The sequence below is a fragment of the Hordeum vulgare genome, chromosome 6H (genome assembly GCF_904849725.1).
Source record: "Hordeum vulgare subsp. vulgare chromosome 6H, MorexV3_pseudomolecules_assembly, whole genome shotgun sequence".
In the NCBI taxonomy this organism is placed as follows: Eukaryota; Viridiplantae; Streptophyta; class Magnoliopsida; order Poales; family Poaceae; genus Hordeum; species Hordeum vulgare.
This window is the reverse complement of record NC_058523.1, coordinates 416,220,933-416,227,226: the sequence shown is the minus strand read 5'-3', so window position 1 is coordinate 416,227,226 and position 6,294 is coordinate 416,220,933. Positions and strand designations below refer to the sequence as shown.

At 50.7% G+C, this 6,294-nt stretch overlaps 1 pseudogene; it reads right to left on the bottom strand.

Moving 5' to 3' along the window:
• Positions 1 to 1,862: 1,862 nt before the first annotated feature.
• LOC123405547 lies at positions 1,863 to 3,790 on the bottom strand (annotated as a pseudogene).
• Between the last annotated feature and the right edge of the window lie 2,504 nt (positions 3,791 to 6,294).

Here is a 6,294-nt window from a genome sequence, read left to right as displayed (position 1 = left end):
GGGAGGGGTCGGCGTCGGCGTCGAGGTGGCCCGATCCGGTGGTGAAGGGCGACGGGCCCGACGCGGGGCTTTGATGACGGGGCCAGAGACGGTGTGTGGCTGGCCCTGGTGGGTGGCGACGGCGAGGTCGGTCGGTGGCGATGGGAGTCGGGGGTTGGGGCTCGTGCCGGCCAGTGAGCTGCTGGAGCTGGCGAGGGGAAGGCCTCCCTGCTCAATCCCTCCTGGATCGAGCGGGAGGGAGAGAGGGCGGGGCGATCTGGGGCGACGTTTGGAGGAGGATGGTGCTTGAGGGGAGTGGGGGCCCAAGCGGGATCCAGGGGAGAGAGCGAGAGCGAGGCGAGGGGGTCGCGAGGGGAGAGGGATTGGGGCGACGTGGGGGGGGGGGGTTGGTGGGTATTGATCTGGGGGAGTGAGGGTGACGAGGGGGAGGGAACCGTCCTGGTTCCCTCGTGGCTGGCGGCGGGGCAGGGAGGAAATGGGAGGGGAGTCTCGGTTAGGGTTCCCCTCGGGGTCTTATACCCCCAGGTGGATGGGCCAGTGGGGTGAGCCATTTGGCCTAGTTGGGTCGTGGCCTTTTGTTTTTTTTGTTTTTTTGTTTTTTTTCTTAGTTACTTTTTTATAAATAGTTTTTGTTTTAAATTTATAGGGGTTTGAAATAATTCCAAAAATGCCCGATTCAGTTCTATAAATTATAAAGAAATATTTGTAACTCATCCAACATTTTTATTTTAACATTCAAAAACTTTTTCCGTTCGACTTATTTTTAAATTCTGAATTTGACTCGGTTTCGACTAACACGAGATCAACGATAGAAATCACGGTGACGTGGCATCATTAGCGTGTGATCACTGTAGCTTAATTACATTTAACACTGTAGCAAAAGCTGAGGATGTCATACATATATAGACAATCTAAAACGTAGTTATTATCTAAAAGATATGATCACCACAAGATAATATGTCATGAATACAAAATGTATGCAAATGATAGCCGCAAGCATGTTAATTCATGGATGCAACAAGATACTATGAAAGTACATAAAATTCTAGGAAACTTTCAATGAGGCCGGAAAAACGAATAACAATTCGGAAAAAAAATCCCCATATACAAATTAAGATTTCGGTACTGTTCTGCATATAACACATTTTTAGAGTTGTTAAACAGCAAAATAAAACCCACCATATTATTCTTCACGTTTTTCTAGTCAAGTTACATACGTGGATCATTTTAATCGAAGTTACGGTTATTTAGTTGTGAGAGAAACCGTTTTAACATGAAAATTGTGCAAAATAATACAAACAACAAGTTTAAATGGTTTTGACATGGATGATAGTGCAAAATTGTGAATGTATATGAAATTTTAAGCATTTTACATATACGACATGTGTTTATTTAGATGAGTGGTTAATTAGTTATTAACATTTTAAAATCATGACATTTTGTAATTATGCAACACACTCAAATAGAAAGTTAAACCCTCAAAGCAAAAAAAATATCCTCAGGCCAGAACCAGCAGCCCAGCAGTGGAGTCGGCCCAAATGGCCATGTGTGTGCGCGTGCAATTAAATAGAAATATGCAAAAAAATGGTGCTCTCGGAACCTCCAGCTTCCTGATTCGCTGCTCTAGCCAACTGGGCTACTGCTATGCTCATGGAGAAATATAGGCCAAGTATGAATAATCTCCACTATCAGAATGGATCTATGAAAATATGAATAGTTTTGTTCGCCGCAACACAGTCAGCGGCCGGCAACACACCCAGGCTTCAAATTGAACCAGTTTCTCGCTGGCACACAGCGAGCGGCCTAGCGGGCGGCACCCATGCCAGTCTCCAAAAAAGAACGGCCACGGCCGATCGGACAACCTAGTTCAGGTCGTCGGTGTCGAACATCTCCTTCTGCCTGACCTCGAACCAACTCCCCGTCTTATGGTTCATCTTGGTCAAGTCCACGCTCATGATCGCAAGGGCCACCTCCTTCACTTTGGTTGCGGCATTGGTGGCCTCGATGTGGAGCTGCCTCTTCGTGGCCTCGACATTGGCGGCCTCGATGTCGAGCTGCCTTTGCCGAGCCGCCTCCTTCAGGTCGATCTTCTTCTTGGCCACCTCCTCCATCTCTAGTTTCTTCCTTTGAAGCTCCAAGTATTGCTCCATTTGCTCGTCATTGCTTTGTCGCTTCTTCTCGTCCCTCATGTCCTTTTGAGAGATCACGCCATACAAAGTCTCATGCAAGGCCATGGATGCGGCATCACGTATGTCGTCCACCTTGGAGTTGGTCTTGCCCCTCGGCCTCTTCAACGCCTCGCCATCTCTACCTCCGACGAACTTGGTCGTCTTCTTGCCTCTCTTCCTTTGAAGTTCACGATATTGATCCTTGCACTTAGGGCAATCGTTGATGATCATCCAACAATGGGTAAGCGTGAATGGCTTGTCATTGTGCCGGGCCTTGAATGCTTCCAAAGATTGAAATGCCTACACCACATGATCAACAAGATTTGGACATGCAAACATATACAAGGCCGAAGCAAGGAAAGGACTAGGATGTGGAGAGCATACCATGTCCCCAATGCCGAGACCACTCACAGGCCGTGCTTCAACGCTCTCCAATGCGGCGCAATACTTGTTGCACTCTTGTTGGATGAACAACCACCTCTTTTGAATCGAGGTGATGCCACGGTTGCTTGTGATTTGATAGGGCTCAAACATCTTCCTTTCATGGAAAGTTTTGTGGACTCTCGTCCAAAAAACTAGGCCCTTTTGTTCCGCGCCCGTCCTCGGATCTTGGCTAATCTCCATCCATCAGTTGCAAATCAGCTTGTCCTCATCTTGGGTGTATGAACCCGTGCAAATGCTCTTCTTCTTCTTTTGTGCTTCCGCTCTTTGGGTGAGCTCCTCGATGAAACAATGGCGCACCACTAATATCAATGTCATTGCCTTCATCTTCATCGCCATCACCTTCGCAATAGATGTCGTCGTCTTCATGCCATGAGTCACCATGGTCGTAGTCAGCACAGTCGTCGGCCTCTTCATCGGTAACGAACTGGGCGGGGCCATCCTGACTTTGGGTCTCCTCGGGATCGTAGGCAGGGACATGCCCACCATTGTAGATCACATCCTCCATGAACTGGGAACAGTAGGGGTCATCGACCGGTGCCATTGGTGTTGCCATTTCGTCGAACAACCGCAGGGGGACGACATGGTGGCCGCGAACGACGACCGTGCTTGCTTTCTTTGCATCTCGACAGACGGCCGACCGCCGCTACTGGACCCAGGTGTGACGTTGAGGTCGATGCAGGCCGAGGGGCATGGGGTGGAAGGCGCGATCACGCTCACGTGCGGCGCCCCCGAGAAACGGGTGTGGGCGTCGTGCCTTGGTGGGGGGGACCGGGCGGCACAGCCGTCGTTCACGACATCGGTGACTAGTAGTCCGGAGACCGGACGACCGACGAGCCTGTGCTCGCCGGGACGACGACCGCTGCAGAGAAAAGGGTCGGACGACAAATGCCAAGCATGAGGAAGGCATGCGCTTTGTTGACGATAGCCTCCTCCTCGACGTCGGCCTTTCGCCGCGCGGCCTCCATCACATCTCGCTTGGCAGCGAACTTGCGCGCGGCGGCGTTGTCCTTCACGAACGCCCTCCGGTTCCTCCTCTTCGCCGATTACGCGTCCAACTTGGTCATCTCCTCCGGCGTGCACTCCGCCCGTGGCTTCCTTGGCGCCTTGGCCTTCTTCTTCTTGGCCATTCCTGGCTGGTCGACGGCCGGGCCGCCGGAATTCGGGTGGGCGTCGGCCATGGACTGGGAAGAGAGAGGGAGACGGCGGAAAGTGGGAGGGTTTGGGGGGAAATGGCACCTAAGGGGGCGGGGTGGGTTTTACTTTGTGCCACCGATAGGCGGGCCAGGGGCCCGCCCGTCCGCGTGCTGTGCGTTTCACCCCAAAATCTGCGCAAAGTTGGGTCGGGGATGGGTAGAAAGCGGACACAAAACAGACAAAAGTCCGTTTGCGCCCTCGCGCTGGGCCGTCTGTTTCGTCCGTATTGCCCCAAACGGACACGCGCGGACATAATGGGGTCACGCGGTGGAGTTGGCCTAAGATGCAGGTGAGCGAACGACGCGGGCGAGCTGGGTGTTGGGCACGGGGATGATGCAGGGACGTATGAGAGTGACTGAAGTTGGGCTGACTGTGCGGGGTCGAGGCCCACCTGGCTGATGCGGTCAGCACTCGGCGACCGAGCGGCAGCTGCTGTCCGTTCATGGTTGTTCCATGGCTGGAAGGAGGCGGCACATGTGTTGTCTTGGAGCAACGATGAGGCATGGAGTGACCGGGAACGCGAGGATCCAAGGCCACGGACACCGGATCTGGGCGAGTTTCGATAGATCCGGATAGTTCCCGTGGTGGCGTCGTCGGGGCTTCGCTGGGCACGACCGTGGAGTCTCCTATATATATAGAGAGAGGAAGGGAGGGATCGAGGGAGGGAGGGAGAGAAATTAGAGAGAGAGGTCAAGCAGAGGGAGAGAGAGAAGGCATGGGGCAGCGATGTGACCTTATTGGCCTCCAGCGTCTCACTCGTGGTCACCGGAGGACGAAGCGACAAGGGCACGAGGAGGCGGGGGGGGGGGGGGGGATGAGCGAGGTCGCAGCTGCAGGAGGCCCTCGCGCAGGGCGGGCGATCCGACGATGGCTTCCGGCACAAGGGCGCGATGCTGAGGGACCACTAGTGAGCCGGTGGATAATTTATTTATATATAGAAAGTCTATTCGTCATCGAGGGTGCCTTTTTCGTCTGAGGTAATCTTACGACTGTTTTATAAATAAGTTATATCGGGATTACAAATAACTACATCTATATTGATTTACTACGTAAAATTTGACATAAAAAACAAAGATAGTGGTCATAAGACCACAAAAATTGCATTTTATGTATATTTTACACTGTATTTCTATGTTTGTAATTTTACGTGACAAAAAATATTATTTACGGTGATTATATATTTTCTTACGGTCTCTTTTTACGTATGTAATAAGAAAAAATACAAAATGTAAAATTACGGTGCATAGTTGTTAAAATAGAGGGGGTGAAGAATAACTATTCCTTACCGAGGATGACAAATAGTCAATGCCTATATGTATTTTTATATATGTATATAAAGAGTAACACTATGCTGATCCTAGAATTGTAATAGTTATTCTGATCCTAATTAACCTATATAGGCCTGATTAGTTGTTTCCGAACTCAAAAAACTGCACACACCAAACAAAATAAAAATGAGCCCAGCTTCGGTACACCCCCCACAAAACGTAGAAGGATAGAAATGTCATTTCCTTCAAACGTATTCGCGTACAGTATATACGTACGTCGCCACGTCGGCCCTCCCCGCCCCGCCTCGCCACGTTGGTGCCGCTGAAGTGGAAAACCGTAGCCTCATCACGTCGCACCCCATGCCCCCGACCCCCGGTTTACTCGTCGTTCATGCTGGGCCAGCCCGTCGCTTGACCTAATTCACGTCGCCCGCGGTTGACCTCGCCGCCGCCGAAGGCCGTGACGATCGGCCCCCGCCGCACCTTCTCACATCACCGACGACGACACCGCCCCGTTCCGGACCATCACGTCGTCGCGGATCACCCCGTCGCCGGCCCGTCCATGTGTTCGCCAGTGCCGCCCATCTACACATCGCCGCCTACGACGCCGCCCCGTTCCCGGCAACCACTCTGCCGCCGACCCGCCCACGTTCACCACTGCCGACCACCTCGCAATCGCCGCCGACGATGTCACTCCATTCCCGACCGCCACTCCGCCACCTCGTTCCCGATCACCAAGCCGCCGCCCCGTCAAGGATCATCCCCTGCCGCCGGAGTCATCGTAGGTTTGCGACCTAAGCTGTTGAAATAAAACTGAGTTTTATACAAAAATTTAGTTGTAATTTTTTTATAACTTCACTGTTGTATAGTGCTTGACGTGTTTGAATGGAGGAGTACACTGGTTATTCCAAGGATGAGTCTGATATAGATACCGGTGATGCAACTGACAACAGTTCTATTAATGATGATGATTATAATAGTGCCAATGAATCAGGGTCTTCATATGATAATTTACCTTCGGAGGATTTTCAAAATAAAGAAGATGATACATGCAGTGAAAACGTAAGTGATATATATTTAGTTTTTTAAGTTTGTAAAATACAATACAATGTTTATTTCATGTGTGTATTTATTGTACAGGAAGATTTGGATGTTGAGAATGCGAAAAATAATAAGGATGACTCTTTCTACGATAATGTAAATCAGGTATGTTCAATCAT